A 19797-nucleotide genomic window follows, 5' to 3' on the forward strand; every position below is an offset into this window, starting at 1 on the left:
CTGGCACATGCTAATTTACACAACTTTTGAAAGAGTATAAGAACTGGCAGTCCTGTGGGCACTTGAACATTCATTTAATGTATTATTACTTTTTTTCATTGGAAGTGTTTGTTTTGTGGTATTAACCTTTTTTCACATGTTCATCATTTCTCCATTCTGCAGATTTTTGCTTTTACCTTGAAGAGTGAGGAAGTTTGGAATTTACAAAAGAGAAAAACAAAATTTAATTGGAATAAATTAATTCAAGTATGGTATAGGCCATACTATCTCATTCCACTTTATAAGGCAGCATCTAGACACAGGAAACTAAGAAAAAAAAATAAGTGTAGGTGCTAAAACTGACAAATAGGTGCTGAGGAGGGCCTCCTTTTAATTCTCTCTCTTTGAAATATTCATTTTAATTGGATATTAAGAAATAAAATATTCATAATAGCCAGAACATGGAAACAGCCTAAGTGTCCCTCAGTAGAAGAATGGGTAAAGAAACTGTGGTACATATACACTATGGAATACTACTCAGCTATTAAAAACAAGGAATTCCCGAAATTTGTGGACAAATGGATTGAGCTAGAAATGATCATAATGAGTGAGTTAACCCAGAAGCAGAAAGATTCAAAGGGTATAAACTCACTTATATTTGCATACTAGCCCAAGGGGCATGTCCCATGAAAGCCTTCACTTACCAGGAAACTGGGACAGAGGGGAGGACATCTTATTGGGACTCTAGATGAGAGAAGCATGGGAGAATAGCAAAGTAGAAGGATCCAGAGAGTCCTAGAAACCTACAAGTAGAACATTATGATAGGCAGATTTGGGCCCAGGGGTCCCGCTCAAACTAAGGCACCAGCCAAGGACAATACAGGCGGTAAACATTAGACCCCTACCCAGATCTAGCTAATGGGCAGAACATTCTCCACAGTTGAGTGGAGAGTGGGGTATGACTTCCACACGTACTCTGGTGCCTCACATTTGACCATGTCCCCTGGAGGGGGAGACCTGGTGGCACTCAGAGGAAGAACAGCAGGTTACCAAGAAGAGACTTGATACCCTATGAGCATATACAGGGGGAGGAAATCCCCCTCAGGAACAGTCATAGGGGAGGGGAATAAGGCGAAAATAGGAGGGAGGGAAAAATGGGAGGATACAAGGGATGGGATAAACATTGAGATGTAACAAGAATAAATTAAAAAAAAAAATCCCTAAAAAAAAAAAAAAAAGAAAGAAAGAAATAAAATAGGTCCTGTGTTACATGCTGTGTCTCTCAGCACCTGTTCTGCATCTTTTCTTGGCCAAATTTATTTTATGAGATTATATAGATCATGAGACCTCTGATTCCCTTTGAATTCTCGTGGAATGTCATCTCAGAGAAAGATCTCTCTTTGCATTTACAAACCCTCAACGTATGCTACACCCCAGACTTTTCTACACTTTATATTCTCTCTAATAATCATTTTAAATATTTTGCTTACCTATTTTGTGAATTTACTATTTCTTTACTATAGCATCAGTCATTGAAGGAGTATGGTTTTTTTTTCATGTAATTTACTTCTGTGTTCAAAGAACAATGAACAGTAAAATATCAGTTATTTGATTTAACTGTTTAAAACTATAGTGTAGCCTTTAGTCAGAGGCAATATCTTGTCACCTTTAGGAAGTCCCAGGATAACCATGGCAGAGCTCAGAAGACAAGGCCAGGAAATTTCAGTGATTCCTATTCACTGGTAGCAAATGAAAAGTTTTACCAACACTGATATTGTCAGTGATTACAGACATTACAGTGTCTGTAAATGGTAATGTTCGAACAGTAAGAGGACATACGTACAGTCAGTCTTCATTCTGTTGACTCGGATTTTATCTCAGGCTCTCTTGGAATACTCTTTGAGCCTTTTATTTTGCTGTTGGACTTTCTCCTTTTATTACATTGTCTCTTGAATTGAGGGTTCTCCTATACTCCATTCAAAACATCATCCTCACTACCATAAAACTGAGAATCTCACACACTCAAGAAAGACTGGATATGTCATTTCAGTGTTCCATCCATTATCGTAGACAATATTTTCTGAAAAGCTTTTTAGTGTTGTTTCTCAAAGTCATTTATAAATAGTCACTATTTTGCTTGAGAACACTCTATTCACTCTCCATCCCTTTTTCTACCTGAATGACCTTAATAGTTACTTCATAGAGAATTTTTTTAATGATTTACTGACATTTTTACCCTGTTCAGAAACTTTAAATAGAACACAGATTTTTTTTTTCAACATGAATTTTAACTTGGTATCAGCCAATTTATGTTGCAATGAATATTTCTGAAGAGGATAAAATTGTGCTAAATCACTTAAAATATAATTTATATGGAAAGATAAGCCTAGTAAATATATGAAGTTTTACATAATACAATCTGTAACATTGACGATTTTTCATATCAGAGAAGCAAATGTCAGAAAAAATCCCCATCTAACATTATGAAAGTTCTGTGACCTTGAAGCTCAGAATAGATTCTACCAGTGACCTCTCAAAATTTGCAGTTTTCAAATTAGAGAGAAGCCAGTTTGTCCATACCCTCTTGTATGAGCATCGTGTAATATTTCTCTGTGACTTTCTGTTATCCCTGGCATGCAGACCTCAGCTTATGGGTTCATGCATTAGAGTTGAATTCTCTAGCTCCTGAGAAGAGCGTGGTGTCCTTTCTACCTCTGGGTTGGTCCTAAAGACCAACTGATGTAAGGGGTCACTAATAAATATGGGATTTCTCTTTATTCTCAAAATACTATTAAAGCCTTTAATTTCAGGAATTGTGTCTTTTTTAATCCTTAGCATTTTAATATAATGAATAGCCAATACTCACCAAATAGTTATTGAACAGTGAGTGAGGAAGTGTTAAGGGATATTGCACCAGCATCCTGAATCGTTGTGGAGGTTGTGACATTCCAATATTCCGAAAGTAATTTGGGGTGAGATGTCTTTTAATTCCTTCTCCACAACCGGAAATAAGAACCCCTGCATTTTCTTAAAGTAGAAACAGAAAGTGTTCCATGGGACATGTTTAATGTAAATAACTCATACAAATGTTGCTACATTTTATAAATACTATAGCTAGATTTAGCACTAAAATTCAGTTATTGCTTCCAGAGAAAATAGCTTTGACACATTTTCCCAGGTTGTTCAATCAGATTTTCTCTTCCCTGAGGCCACCTTAGGAATAGAGAAGTATAGCCCATCTTCATTTATCATATTAGAATGTCAAGGTCTCTAACCACGTTTGGGTAGGGCATATTGTTTAGGAACTCTGCAATACTGCAGTTTTCCTTTCTGATCATAATTCTTTTAATGAGTTTACTCTGCCCCTAGATAATAATTTCTCATGTTTTCTATTTTAGTAAGTGCATTTTGGTGTTTTTTAATATACCAGAGGGTTACATATTCCAATTACCAGTGACTGTTTTGATATTACACATCAAATCCTAAGTGTATAGTTTCTCACACTCTATTTCTGCCTAAAAGGTACAGTAGACTCATATTAAGTTCTTGTTCTTCCATAACGTTTCTTGCATATAGGAAAGTGTATATGTACACATATACCAGTTCTAAGTCACTCTCTCTCTCTCGCTATCTATCTATCTATCTATCTATCTATCTATCTATCTATCTATCTATCTATCTTATCTGTCTGTCTGCCTATCTATCACTATAAACTTTCTATATTTTTCTATACATAGTTTATTTTTCTTCCTCTTTCTTTCCTTTTCTCTCTTCTTTCCTACTTCTTTTTCTCTACTGTTTCTTTCCCCCAACTAGCAAATGACAGAATTACAGTAGCTAAATTTTACTAAATGTGGTAATAAGGCTGCAAGGCCAATAAAATAACTCTCAGAGCTTTGATGGAGACTGGACACATGGCTTAGCAGTTAATAGTGATTGGTGATCTTCCAGAAGATCTCAGTTCAATTCCTAGCACCCACAATGGGTGACTCATACTGGCTATAATTCCATCTCTGGGGGATCAAATGTCCATTTCTGGGTTCAGAAACTACCTGAACACACATGGCAGACACAATGATGCACATTCACAATCATAAATAAACAGTACAATAAACTTTTAAAAAGACATAAAATCTCATAAGTACGAATGATTGCTTTTGCATGGATGTGTCTTCAATGCCATAATAATCTACTGATATCCTTTGCAATTATAATTTATTATGTTTTATTTCTCTCTACAAATGAAATAACATGATTTGAGTATTGCTTCCTCTCGTACCTTGTTCCCTCTCTTCAATCACTACCTCTGTCTATTCTATTTACCCTTGTAAGTGAAATTTAAGCTTATCCTGTATTATATGGTTAAAATCTACTTGTAAGTGAGTACATACCATGTGTGTCTTTCTGGGTCTGGGTTATCTCACTCAGGATGGTCTTTATGAGCTCCATCCAGTTTTCTGCAAATTTCATTCTTTCTTTCTTTCTTTCTATTCAGCTGAGTAGTATTCCATTGTGTAAACACACCATAATTTCTTTATCCATTCTTCAGTTGAGGGACATCTAGGTTGTTTCCAGATTCTGGCTATTACAAATCTTCTAGTAAAGGGAGGGAATACAAACCCACCTACAAAAACTTTGGCTCAAAATTTACCTTGCATACATGTTTGCAGGGATACAGAGATAGCAGATAAAGCAGAGTTTGAGGAAATATCCAACCAATGAATGCCTGGCCCAACCCAAGACCCACTCCATGGTAGAGAAGCAACCCCTGATACTTTTACTGATACACTGCTATGCTTGCAGACAGGAGCCTAGCAGAGTTGTTCTATGAGAGGCTCCACCCAACTGCAGTTGAAACAAATGCTGAGACTCACAGCCAAATATTTGGCGAGGCATAGGGAGTCTTGTAGAGAAGTGAGAGAAAGGAGAAAAGGACCCGGAGGTGACAGGAGCTTTACAAGAAGACCAACAAAGCCAACTAACCAGCGCCCAGAGGGGCCTGATGAGATTGAAACACCAACCATGCACCTTAAATGGTCTTGACCTAGACCATGCTACAATGATGTACCTGATGAGCAACTCATGCAAAACGTGGGTTCTCTAGAAAATGGATCAGGGTCTCTTTCTGGCATGGACTCTTTTGCTGGCTTTTTTATTACTTCCCCCTGGTTGGACTACCTTGTTAAGGCACAGGAAAAGAGGACATGCTCAGTCCTGATGTGACTTGATGAGCTGGGAGGATGGGAAGGGTGTCCTTTTCTGAGGACAGGGGTGTGGGGGAGAGGGAAGGACAGTGGGACTGGGAGATGAAGAGGGGTCAGGCAATGACCAAGATGTAATGTGAATGAATGAATAAGTGAATAATAAATAAATAATTTAATTAAGTAATTAATTAATCTGAGCATTGAAGGACAGACATTTAATTTGCATTGTAATAAGAAGCTACCTAAAGTAAGCTTTCACAAAATGACACTACTGCTCAATGGAATTTTCAAATACATTAAAAATGAATATAAATGGCTACCCTTTGCAATATGCTGTTAGATTTAGCACCTTTGAGAGTCCTTTTAAATCAATATTAAGCAAAAGATTCTTTTAAAAGATACGAAGATTAGCAATTATATTTTGTGATTTCCCAGTGCATTTTAACGTTTCTCCTGTGGATTAGATGATGTCAGCGCACTCTTCAGGGCAAATTCACAAATTGATAGACACTGTTATGAGTAAAGAGCTTAGCAGATATTTTTTCAGGGAAAGTAGTTTGAGGTTAACAGCTTCATTATTTTAGGTAGGAAAGATATCATATTTGTAACAGTACTACACTATCCAATAATGTAATTGTTACTCCCCAGTTGTTATTATTGTCTTATTGTCTCAAAATAATAGCTGAAACTGTATATATATATATATACTTTGTATTACATTACAATAAAGACTTTATCACCCCCACAAAAGATTTTGTTACCCAAAAAGCCTGCTATAAAAAGTATCATGTTCCAAAACTACTAACCTGCACTCCCAGCATACTCAGGTAACAGTTTATTCTTTCTCAAGTCACTGATGGAGTTGAAGAGCAGGTAGCTAAGTGTTACAGTGAAACAGTTGTTTAGTGGTTAGGATGTTTTCAGGTCTAGATAGATGTTTTAAGTTGATAATGACAAGATATGATAGAGATTTATTTACGTTCAGAATTTTAGACGCACCAAGATAGGAAAGGTGTTTTCTTCAAGGCTGTCAAATACAAATAGCCAAAATACAAAGAATGTAACATTTATATAATTCCTGGTTGTGTCATGGCTGTTCTTGCTATAGGTAGTTTATTGTATATATGTGGAATAATGTAAATATAAATGTAAAAAATTAAAAATTAAAAAATTTAAAAAACAACTTCTAAGTCAAAAGACAGATAAGAATGTACCTATGTGGCTGGGTGAAGAAGAGCTAGGGTCTTAAAAAACAATATACTCTATTCTAACAAAAGAAAGAGCTGATATAGTGCTGCTATAGTGCTGATATAGTACTGATATAGTTCCCCCTCACTCATACTTCAACCCTTTCATTATCTTTTCCAATTCCCATGTAACATTAACAATTAATTTTAAAAATGACTAACTTTTAAAAAGAAAATAAACTACTGCTTTTTTCCAAAAAATGTATCATGTTCCCACATGGAAGATTTCTCAACACAAATAACTGCTATGCTATACACTTGACCATTTCTTGAAGAAAAATCTAAGATATTGAGGAACACAACAAATTATATATTTCTATGTATTTTATTTCATTTAAACATTGTAGCATTGTTTGACTTAGTCTTAATATTTCACCGGATTTGACCCTTTTAATTTGTACTACATATAGTGATACATACCATAAGTTCTCATAAGGAAATGTATTTTATTGATTATTATAAAAATTACATTATGTGTATGAATATTATATTACAACCTATTATTTGCCTCGAAATTAGTTTTTTTAATTTAATTTTATATTTTTTTATTAATTTATTCTTGTTACATCTCAATGGTTAGCCCATCCCTTGTATCCTCCCATTCCTCCCCCCCACCATTTTCCCATTATTCCCCTCCCCTATGACTGTTCCTGAGGGGGATTACCTCCCCCTGTATATTCTCATAGGGTATCAAGTCTCTTCTTGGCTACCAGCTGTCCTTCCTCTGAGTGCCACCAGGTCTCCCCCTCCAGGGGACATGGTCAAATGTGAGGCACCAGAATACGTGAGAAAGTCATATCACACTCTCCACTCAACTGTGGAGAATATTCTGACCATTGGCTAGATCTGGGAAGGGGTTTAAAGTTTACCTCCTGTATTGTCCTTGGCTGGTGCCTTAGTTTGAGCGGGACACCTGGGCCCAAATCTGCCTATCATATTGTTCTACTTGTAGATTTCTAGGACCCTCTGTATCCTTTTATTTTGCTATTCTCCCATGCGTCTCTCATTTCGAGTCCTAATAGGATGCCCTCCCCTCTGTCCCAGTTTCCTGGTAAGTGAGGGCTTTCGTGGGACATGCCCCTTGGGCTAGTATGCAGATATAAGTGAGTATATACCATTTGATTCTTTCTGCTTCTGGGTTAACTCGCTCATTATGATCATTTCTAGCTCAATCCATTTATCCACAAATTTCGGGAATTCCTTGTTTTTAATAGCTGAGTAGTATTCCATAGTGTATATGTACCACAGTTTCTTTATCCACTCTTCTACTGAGGGACACTTAGGCTGTTTCCATGTTCTGGCTATTATGAATAAGGCTGCTATGAACATGGTTGAGCAAAGTTTCTTGTTGTGTGCTGGAGCATCTTCTGGGTATATTCCAAGGAGTGGAATAGCTGGGTCTTGAGGAAGCCCTATGCCCAGTTTTCTGAGAAAGCACCAGATAGATTTCCAAAGTGGCTGTATTAGTTTGCATTCCCACCAGCAATGAAGGAGTGTTCCTCTCTCCCCACATCCTCGCCAGCATGTGGTGTCGCTTGAGTTTTTAATCTTAGTCATTCTGATGGGTGTAAGATGGAATCTCAGAGTTGTTTTGATTTGCATTTCCCTGATGACTAAGGAGGTTGAGCATTTCTTTAAGTGTTTCTCAGCCATTTGATACTCCTCTGTTGAGAATTCTCTGTTTAGTCCCAAGCCCCATTACTCAATTGGGTTATTCAGTTTGGTGGTGTTTAATTTCTTGAGTTCTTTATATATTTTGGATATTAGACCTTTGTCAGATGTAGGGTTGGTGAAGATTTTTTCCCAGTCTGTAGGCTGTAGCTTTGTTCTCTTGACAGTGTCTCCTGCCTTACAGAAGCTTCTCAGCCTCATGAGGTCCCATTTATTAATGGTTGACATTAAGGCCTGGGCCGTTGGTGTTCTGTTCAGGAAGTTGTCTCCTGTGCCAATATGTTCCAGGCTCTTTCCCACTTTTTCCTCTAAGTGGCTTAGTGTCTCTGGTTTTATGTTGAGGTCTTTAATCCACTTGGATTTGAGTTTTGTGCAAGGTGACAAATATGGGTCCAGTTTCATTTTTTTACACATAGACCTCCAGTTAGACCAGCACCATTTGTTGAAGATACTATCCTTTTTCCATTGAATGGATTTGGCTTCTTTGTCAAAAATCAAGTGACCATATGTGTGTGGATTCATATCTGGGTCTTCGATTCGATTCCACTGACCAACCAGCCTGTTGCTGTGCCAGTACCATGCTGTTTTAATTACTATTGCTTTATAGTACAGTTTGAGATCAGGTATGGAGATTCCTCCGGTGCACCTTTTATTGTACAAGATTGTTTTAGCTATTCTGGGTTTTTTGTTTTTCCATATGAAGTTCAGAATTGAACTTTCAATGTCTTTAAAAAATTGTGTAGTTATTTTGATAGGGATTGCATTGAATCTGTAGATTACTTTTGGTAGGATGGCCATTTTTACTATGTTAATTCTCCCGATCCATGAGCAAGGAAGATCATGCCATGTTCTCAGGTCATCTTCAATCTCTTTCTTCAGAGTTTTGAAATTTTTTTCAAACAAGTCCTTCACTTGCTTAGTTAGGGTAACTCCTAGATATTTTATATTGCTGGTGGCTAATGTGAAGGGTGTGGTTTTCCTAATTTCTTCCTCTGCAAGCTTGTCATTTGTGTATAGGAAGGCTACAGACTTTTTTGAGTTAATTGTGTATCCAGCCAATTTGCTGAAGGTGTTTATCAGCTTTAGGAGTTCTCTGGTGGAATTTTGAGGGTCACTTATGTACACTATCATATCATCTGCAAAGAGGGATAATTTGACTTCCTCCTTTCCCATTTGGATACCCTTGATCTCCTTTTGTTGTCTTATTGCTCTGGCTAGAACTTCGAGTACTATTGTGAAGAGATATGGAGAGAGTGGGCAGCCTTGCCTTGTTCCCGATTTGAGAGGAATTTCCTTGAGTATCTCACCATTTACTTTGATTTTGGCTATTGGCTTGCTGTATATAGCCTTTATTATGTTGAGGAAAGTGCCTTGTATCCCAGATCTCTCTAAAACTTTAAACATGAATGGGTGTTGAATTTTATCAAATGCTTTCTCTGCATCCAAGGAGATGATCATGTGGTTTTTTATTTTCAGTTTGTTTATATGGTGGATTACATTGATGGATTTCCGTATATTAAACCATCCCTGCATGCCTGGAATGAAGCCTACTTGGTCATGATGAATGATATCTTTGATGTGTTCCTGTATTTGTTTTGCAAGTATTTTATTTAGTATTTTTGCATCTATGTCCATAAGAGAAATTGGTCTGAAATTCTCTTTCTTTGTTGAGTCTTTGTGTGGTTTAGGTATCAATGAGACTATGGCCTCATAGAATGAATTTGGTAATTTTCCATCCATTTCTATATTTTGGAGTAGCTTGAAGAGTATCGGTATTAGCTCGCCCTTGAAGGTCTGGTAGAATTCTGCACTGAAACCATCTGGCCCTGGGCTTTTTTTGGTTGGGAGACCATCGATGATTGCTTCCATTTCTGTAGGGGAAATGGGACTATTTAGCTTGTTTATCTGTTCTTCATTCAACTTTGGCAAGTGAAATTGTTCAAGAAAATTGTCCATTTCACTTAGGTTTTCAAATTTTGTGGCGTATATGCCTTCAAAGTAGGATCTTATGATTCTTTGAATTTCTTCAGTGTCTGTTGTTATGTCTCCCTTTTCATTTCTGATTTTGTTGATTTCAATACTGTCTCTCTGCCTTTTAGTTAGTTTGGCTAATGGTCTGTCTATCTTGTTGATTTTCTCAAAGAACCAGCTTTTGGTTTTGTTGATTCTTTGGACTGTTTTCTTAGTTTCTAACTTGTTAATTTCAGCCCTGAGTTTGATTATTTCCAGGCGTCTACTCCTCTTGGGTGTTTCTGCTTCTTTTTTTTCTAGGGCTTCCAGTTGTGTTGTTAAGATGCTTATGTGCGATGTTTCCAATTTCTTTTTAAAGGCACTTAGTGCTATGAATTTTCCTCTTAGCACTGCTTTCAATGTATCCCACAAATTTGGGTATGTTGTTTCTTCATTTTCATTGAATTTCAGAAACTCCTTGATTTCTTTCTTTATTTCTTCCCTGACCCAGGTGTCATTTAGCAGAGAGTTGTTTAGTTTCCACGTACATGTAGGCTTTTTGTTATTTCTGTTGTTGTTGAATTGCAGCCTAAGAGCATGGTGATCTGATAGGATACAAGGTATTATTTCAATCCTCTTGTATCTGTTGAGGCTTGCTTTGTGACCTACGATGTGATCAATTTTGGAGAAGGTTCCATGGGGTGCAGAGAAGAAGGTGCATTCTTTCTTGTTTGGGTGAAAGATTCTATAGATATCTGTTAGATCCATTTGACCCATGGCATTGGTTAATGATGTTATTTCTCGGCTTAGTTTCTGTTTCAATGACTTATCCTTCAGTGAGAGTGGGGTGTTGAAGTCTCCCACTATTATTGTGTGGGGATCGATGTGTGGTTTAAGCTTTTTTAGGAGATCTTTTACAAATGTATGTGCCATTGTATTGGGAGCATAGATGTTCAGAATTGTGATGTCATCTTTGTTGACTTTGCCTTTGATGAGTATGAAGTGCCCATACTTATCCCTTTTGATTAATTTTGGTTGAAAGTCTATTTTGTTCGATACTAAAATGGCTACGCCTGCTTGCTTCTTGTGACCATTTGCTTGGAATATTTTTTTCCAACCTTTTACCCTGAGGTAATGCCTATCATTATGGGTGACATGTGTTTCTTGAATGCAGAAGAATGTTGGATCTTGTTTATGTACCCATTCAGTTAGTCTGTGTCTTTTTATTGGAGAATTGAGGCCATTGATATTGAGAGATATTAATGTCCAGTGACTGTTAAGAGTCTTAATTTTGATGTTGTTTCCAGTCGAGCGTTTGTGTAGTTGTGTTTTTGCCATGGGATAGTTATCTATTTCCTGGGTAGTTTTGGTTGTAGCTTAACCCTTTGGGATGGAGTTTTCCTTCTAGTACCTTCTGTAAAGCTGGATTTGTGGATAGGTACTGTTTGAATTTGTTTTTGTCATGGAATATTTTGTTTTCTCCATCAATGGTTATTGATAATTTTGCTGGGTAAAGTAGTCTGGCCTGGCATCTGTGGTCTCTTAGGATTTGCAGGATCACTGTCCAGGCCCTTCTGGCTTTTATGGTCTCTGCTGAGAAGTCAGGTGTAATTCTGATAGGTTTACCATTAAATATTATTTGACCTTTTTCCCTTGCAGCTTTTAATATTTTTTCTTTGTTCTGCATGTTTTGTGTTTTGATTATTATGTGGCGGGCAGTTTTTCTTTTCTGGTCAATTCTGTTTGGTGTTCTGTAGGGCCTTGTATGTTTATAGGCATTTCTTTCTTTAGATTGGGGAAATTTTCTTCTATGATTTTGTTGAGAATAGTTTCTGGGCCCTGGAGTCTGATGTCTTCTCTTTCTTCAATGCCTATTATCCTCAGATTTCTTTTTTTCATGGTGTCCTTAATTTCTTGGATGTTTTGTGTTAGGAGTTTTCCAGATTTGGCATTTTCTTTAATGGTTGATTCAATATCTGTGATTGTATCTTCTAGCCCTGAGATTCGTTCTTCCATCTCTTGGATTCTGTTAGAAAAGGTCACCTCTGTGTTGCTCGCCTTCTTCTCTGAGATCTCACCTTCTCGTTTTCCTTCTGTCTGTGTGTTTATTATTGAATCCATTTTCATTTTCAGATCTTGAACTGATTTTTTGATTTCTTTCATCTGATTTTTTGTATATTCCTGAGTTTCTTCCATTGCCTCTTTATAGGTCTTCAGAGCTTGAACCGTTTTATCTATTTCTTTCATCTGGTTGTTTGCATTTTCCTGCAATTTTTCCAGTTCCACTCTATGTGCGTCTTTTATGTCTCTCACCTGTTTTTGTCTTCCTGCATTTGATTACAAATTTTATTTTTCCTCCATTATCATCCTCATTACTAAGGATTTGAGGTCATTTTCTTGTATTTCAGTTGTATTTGAGTTCTCTGGGTTGTTTTCTTTGGGATAGCTGGAAACTGGAGATGCCATGTTGTTTTGGGTTTTTTTTTGTGTATGCTTTTTCGTTGTCCTTTAGACATCTTGCCATCTTTGTTTTTGTTGGGTAGCTTCCAGAGTTAGATGGAGGGTGTCTGACGATAGATTCACTTGTTTTCTCACGATTTCCCTAGGCTGCGAGCTCAAAGCTTCACTGGTATGGATGTTAGGAGGTTAGCCCTGTTGTTCTGGTCTCTCACAGCCAGTGATCTTCAGCCCCCCTGTGCTATGGATCCTGCAATTTTTCTGGGTCTCTGAATGAGCGTTGGGTCAGGCCAAGGTATCCACAGCCTTCTGTGTTCCCTGCCAAGTCCAGGCAGGAACAGAGGGCCCTAACCATGGGCTGAACTCAGCTAGATTCTCAGGGCCTGAACCGTCTGCCAACCTCAGCTAGGGATTCTGGGCCTAAAATGCACACAGGGTCCAGCCTGAATTTTTGGGCTGGGACTATGCACCAAGCTCTGCTAGGGCCTTTTGGCCCAAAGTGCGTGCTGTGGTCAGTTATTGACTCAGGGCCCGAACTGAACCACAGGGGAGCTGCCGCTGAGCTGAGGTAGTGCCTAGGATGTAACTGAGCACGCCACCAAGCCTGTGTCACAGCAGGAGAACTGCGGCTGCTCTGAGTTAGCACCAATGGTGGAACCAAGTGCTCCGCCCAGACTGTGTCACAGCAGGGGAGCTGCCGTTGAGCTGAGGTGGTGCCTAGGGTGGAACTGAGTGCTCGGCCAAGCCTGCGCCACAGCAGGAGAACTGCGGCTGCTCTGAGTTAGCGCCTGTTGTGGAACCAAGTGCTCCGCCCAGACTGTGTCACTGCAGGGGTGCTGCCGCTGAGCTGAGGTGCTGCCTAGTGTGGAGCTGCACGCTCAACTAAGCCTGCCCCACAGCAGGGGATCTGTGGCCGAAGCTGAGTTAGTGCCTTGGGCAGAATTGCTTGCTGGGCTGGGCCAGTACCCGGGACTCTGGGGCCGAACTGTCCGCCGAGTCCAGTCTGGGTCCGAAGGTTCCACGCGACCCAAATCCTGCCCCGAGTCCCCTCTCCCGCAGCAACTCCCACCAGCCACCACACCAACCGCCTCCACCGGAAGGCTATGAGCTGCAAACCTCAGCCACAGCTGCTGGTGCCACTGGTGCTGCTGCCTCTGCTGCTGCCGCTCCGATCAGAGAAAATCCACGCTCCTCTGGTGTGCAGGGGCACGCAGGTCCTCTGCACCCTGGTCCCTCCAAACCGTGGAGCACTCCCACTGCTGTGATGTTCGGACCTCGGTGTTCCTGGCTCAGAAATCTGTGCAATTCCCTGAATTGTTCACTGGAGCCTCCAAACACGGTCCACACTGCTCGCTGCCATCTTGGATCCCCCTCCAAATTAGTTTTTATATAGAACTCCACCAGAGGATACTAAAGATTTAAATAGAAAATGTCCATTTATATTATATTTGCAATTATTTAATTATAATTATAATTTAACTTTTATTTTCCACATAGCATTTTTTCCTGTTACCACTTTAGCTCTATTTGTGGACTTTTGTTTTTGTTAAAGAAAATGCTCTATTTTACATTCAGATTATGACATTTTATTTTATTTTATTATTAATTCATTTGTTTACTTAATTTATATCTCAAAGATTACAGTTTTCTTCCATCAGCTTCTCCAGTTCCTCCCCCTCAGCACACCTTCACCCACTCACTCTTATATCCTTCTCCTCAGAAAACTGACTGTTAAAACAGCCAAATGGTTTGTGTCATTGTGCCACTGCACAATAATTGTTTGCGTACATATGATCTGTATAAATGAATTACCTGTCAATTTAGTTCACCTGAATCAACAGAACTCACATGTAGTTTGTCTAAGATCTTTCTTCCAACTTCAGCTACTACAACTTAAAAAATGGCTGATTAGGTTATATAAATTTTGACAATATTAACACAATTCTTACATCATTATCCACTATCCTAACCATCATTGGTTGTTTTATATCTTAGACAGTAATTCTGTGTCTAAAAGACAAACACATACTTAGCAAAATATGAATTGTGTTTTGAGTAGTGAGATAATTACTCTTCAGTGAAAAGAAAGTAGAAAAACATTATGTTTTATCATTCAATATTTTATATATAAATGTCTCACTTTATAGCAAGTCACTTTATGATATTTTATTTTTCATGTAAAAATTTGTACATTCAAACTCACCAGAAAGAATTAAATTAATTCAACAAAAATAGCATATATTTACTCCTTCATCTCAAAAGATTTCTATAAATACTTCAGGGGAGATAGACCTTTCTATCTTCAGAATAAGGCCAGAATGGCAATTATAGTAGGAATTCAACTTTTTTGTGTTTAATATAGAAAAAATTATTTTAGGTTCATTCCAGTTAGTATTTATCTGGCCAGTTTTTTTTTTTCAGTTGGATCTGTTATGCTAAAATAACAAATCATCTCTTGAGGAAAGTTGACTCTGCAGTATTTATGTTTATCAAGATGTGTTGAAACGCTCACTGCTTATTTTTGTTTTGATGTTTCATCTCATGCATGTGGAGTATTGTTGGTTTGAAAAACAATCAAAAGTCAATGTCACACTCCAGAATCTTGGTGCCTATAGAGTGGTTAACAATAGACAAAACATGTATTCTTGGTATCTTTTGAGATATACCTTGGAGAATTATTGTAGTTTTACTTGCTGCAAATAAAGCATGGGTTTTACAAATGTTTTGTGTCTAAGTGCATTGAATATTATTAAGGTAGCAAAGGTTTTTATGTTAGTATTTGTGTATTCTTGACAATGAGAAAATAGACCATGAGAAAACCCAGTACAGTTTCAGAGGAGAAGGTGGAGCCTGCTTTGACACACAAATAAATCCATGTTTTATCAGGAAAATTGATAACTGGAAAATTAACCATCATAGAGAAATTAAAATGTTACTGTATATCATAATTTTTTTGGTAGTTCCTTGTATAACATATCTAAGTCTTCCCAGTGTGTGCCTTATGGTGACCAGCCAGCATCCAAATGACATTTATCCGGGTCAGTAGACTTCCCAACCTTTAGTATAAAAGGGAACTGCAAGAAAAAACACAGATCATCAAGAAAGTTCGAAAAAGTAACTGTGAGAAATAGGAGCAGGGATTTTAGAGGTAAAGGGCAATCTTTACCTCTAAAGTTTAAAAAACCTATTAGTCCTGTAAAATAAATTATATTTATCATAATAAGATAGAAAGTTTGCTACATGCTTATTTAAACAAATATGGACACTATTTTTTTTTCTTTTTCTGAAGAAAATTTTTACATCACATTATTTATTTAATGTGGGGATGGGGCAATATATGCCCTGCTGTGCATGCAAAAGTCAAACAACAACTTGCAGATGGCAGTTCTCTGGGGTGGGGACCAAATCCATGTTATCTGCACCTTTACTCAGTGCACCACCATGCTGGTGCACACCATAGTAAATTTTGATTGAGGGCCTGAGTGAATTTGGAAGGCTTCAGGGTAAAAGTCATTCTTTTTCTTAAATTTAATTAATTTATTCAGATTACAACTCGGTTGCTAACCCAAAACTTGTATCCTCCCATTCCTCCCTCCCTCCTGCTTTCACCCTATTCCCCTCCCCTAGGTCTATGACCGAGGGGGACCTCCTCCCCCACTTTCTGGTCATAGGTTATCAAGTTTCATCTTGGTAGCCTGTTTATTCTTTCTTTGAATGCCACTAGGGCTCTCCACCAAGGGGAGGTAGTCAAATATCGGGCACCAGAGTTCATGTCAGATCAGTCTCCACTCTTCACATAACTGTGGAGAATTTCCATTGGCTAGATCAGAGTAGGGGTTCGATGTTTAACTTGTATTGTCCTTAGTTAGTGCAATAGTTTGAGCAGACCCCCTGGGCCTCGATCCACTAGTCACGATGTTCTTCTTGTAGGTTTCTAGGACCCTCTGGATCCTTCTATTTCTCCATCTCCTATATTTCTCTTACTTAGAGTCCCAGTAAGATGTCTTCACATCTATCCAAATCTCCTGACTTCCATAGGACATGCCTCTTGGGCTAGTGCTCAATTATAAGTGAGTATACACCATGTGAGTCTTTCTGCTTCTGGGTTAACTCTCTAGTTATGATCGCTTCTAGTTCCATCCATTTGTCTACAAATTTCGAGATTTCCTTGTTTTTAATAGCTGAGTAGTATTACATGGTGTAAATGTACTACAGTTTCTTTATCCATTCTTTAACTGAGGGACACCTAGGCTGTTTCCAGGTTCTGGCTATTATGAATAAGGCCGCTATGAACATGGCTGAGCATATGTCCTTGTTGTGTGCTGAAGCATCTTCTGGGTATATTCCAAGGAGCGGAATAGCTGAGTCTTGAGGAAGCCCTATTCCCAGTTTTCTGAGAAAGTGCCAGATAGATTTCCAAAGTAGTTGTCCAAGTTTGCATTCCCCCCAGTAATGAAGGAGTGTTCCTCTTTCTCCACACCCTCTCTAGCATATGGTGTCACTTGAATTTTTGATCTTAGCCATTCTGATGGGGGTAAGATGGAATCTCAGAATTATTTTGGTTTGCATTAGTTGTATTCTTTTGTTCCAGAATAAATAAAAAATTAAAACTCTATAATAATTCCTTCCTACAGTATTTAAACACATCAAAAAGTTTATCAAGTAAAATGTTATTACTCCATCTTCTGAAAGGGTGAAACTTAGCCAATGAATTAAATAATCAACATGAATCTCTGTGATAAGCTGTAGACCTAAGTCAGGGTAGGCTTATGAGAGGGGCTGTAGTAAAGACATTACTATCAGTGGCCATAGTGACTGAAAAGGACTCCTATCTAGACAAGACTCCTAAGAGAGGAACGGGAATACCAACTCACCCTCAAAATCTTTGACCCAAAATTTACCTTGCCTATAAGATGTGCAGGGATAAAGATAGAGCAGATAGAGGATGGACTGAGAGAACATTCAACCGATGCTTGGCCAACTCAAAATCTACCCTGTGGGAAAGAGCCAACCCCTGACATTTTAATGATAATCTGCTATGTTTGCAGACAGGTGTCTAGCAAAGTTATCCTTTAAGAGGCTACACCTAGCAGCAGTTTGAAATAGATGCTGAGCCTCACAGCCAAATGTTGGGTAATGCATAGAGAGTCTTGTGGAAAAGTGGGGGAAAGGAGAAAAGGACTTGGAGGAGAAAGGAGCTCCACAAGAAGACCAACAGGAGCTTTTTGAGACAGATGTACCAACCATGGACATGGCCTAGGCCCCCTATACAGATGTAGCGAATGGACAGCTCAGGCTTTATATGGGTCCTCTAGTAAGGGGAACAGGGGCTGTGTATGACATGGACTCTTTTGCCAGCTTTTTGATCACTTGCCCCTGGTGGGACTGCCTTGTTAGGCAACAGGGGAAGAGAACAAACTCAGTCCTGATGTGACTTTATGAGGTTAGGAGGATGAGAGAGGGGCTGCCCTTTTCTGATGAATATGAGAAGGGGGAGAGGTTGGAGGGTGGGACTGGGAGGTTAGTAGGGATGTGGCAATTATCAGGATGTAAAGTAATAAAGTGAATGAAGAAAAAAGAAAGAAAGAAAGAAAGAAAGAAAGAAAGAAAGAAAGAAAGAGAGAAAGAAAGGAAATCATCAGCATGAAGCCATGGAATAATAATAATAGTAATAATAATGATGATGATAATAATAATAATAATAACAATAATAATAATAATAATAATAATAATAATAATAATAATAATAATAATAAATAGTAGAGATGTGATTCTGTGACAGATCAAGCTGTTCTGAGAATCATGTCTTGAAGACCATGTCGTACTCTCCACAGTGCTGGGTTGAAAGACTGGTTTGATTCCCATCTCATACCATGACTTTGAGAATTAAATGAACTGGTCTCTTTAATGTCCTTGTAACACCACTTAACTTCCATTAGATGGTAGATATTTGCACAGACTTTGCATTTAGGTATTAGTAATGTACTTTCCAAGATAAAAAAAATAACTTTTTAGGAATATTTTTATTGGCAATTAAGCTTTGAGCAACATTAATGTATTCTGCTGAGATTTTATGCATGGATGTTTGTTGAGTCATAGGATACAGTCTGGGTTACTATCATCCTAACTTTAGCTGATTGGAATATACAGGTAGTTAACTGACATGCTGATTTCCAATGGAATCAAAGACAAATATGTCTGATTTCACCTCTGTATTGTAACACAGAGGTGACAAGTCATACTTGTCCAGAAATGGACTGATCTCTTCTAGATGAAGTTTAGATTGAGATACAATTACTCATTCACAACAATTTCTAAGTATTTTTGTTATATCAATTACATTCTGTCCTTTTTCATCTCTAGTATATTTGTCTTGTACTTCTCTGTTTAATTCTTAATTAGTCAAGTTATTTTCTTGATATATTTGAATCACTTTGTTATGGATGATCATTTTCTTATTTTACATTTTGTATTTTAGAGAATTCCATACTTACCTAAGGTATTTTATAATAATGTTTGGGGAGACATTTCACTGATTTTTGCTATTATTTTTATTAACTCTTTCCTTTTGCTAACTGGAAGTTTGGTTTATTTTTTTCTAGTATCTTGTGACACAGTTCTGAGAAATATATGGTCATTTGTTACTACAAAGTGCCCTCAGTAAAAATTTTGCTTTATCTTATATTAAATTGCACTTCTCACCTGTATTTGTATCAAACACTTTGAAACTTCCTTCTTGATTTTTTTTTCATTGTAAAAAATTAAGTTGTAAGTTTGCATGCATCACTATGAGAGTAGTGAAAAAGATCTTAAAATGGAAGAATGAGAGAGGAGAACAATTAAATACCCACAAGATAAATGGAGGTAGGGGGTCTGGTTAGGGTGAGAGAACAGAAATATCATGAGAGATATAGGTGATATTGGAAAAAGATCTTTGAATAATAATGAGGTATTTTGAAGTGACAGTGATATGATTTAATGTGATTATAATGATAGTGATGGAAATGACAACAGAAGGTAATTTAGACATAACCTAGGAGTGATATGCTGGGCCATGGGTAGTGGTGGTTTCAGTTTACAGTGCGTACTTCTATTAGAATGATCTGATTTTACTGTGGTGCGATTCTTTTACCTTCCTCTTTTATAAAGTCTCACATTTTCTTCATCATTACTTTATATCCATCAGTATATGTATATTCCTTTAGGAATTTTTTTCTAGATCCTATCTGATAGAGACCTATTTTCTCACTGGTATGGTCATTATCTCTCCTGGCTTTGCTGGGCATAAT

Source organism: Acomys russatus, chromosome 10 (genome assembly GCF_903995435.1).
Source record: "Acomys russatus chromosome 10, mAcoRus1.1, whole genome shotgun sequence".
Taxonomy (NCBI): domain Eukaryota; kingdom Metazoa; phylum Chordata; class Mammalia; order Rodentia; family Muridae; genus Acomys; species Acomys russatus.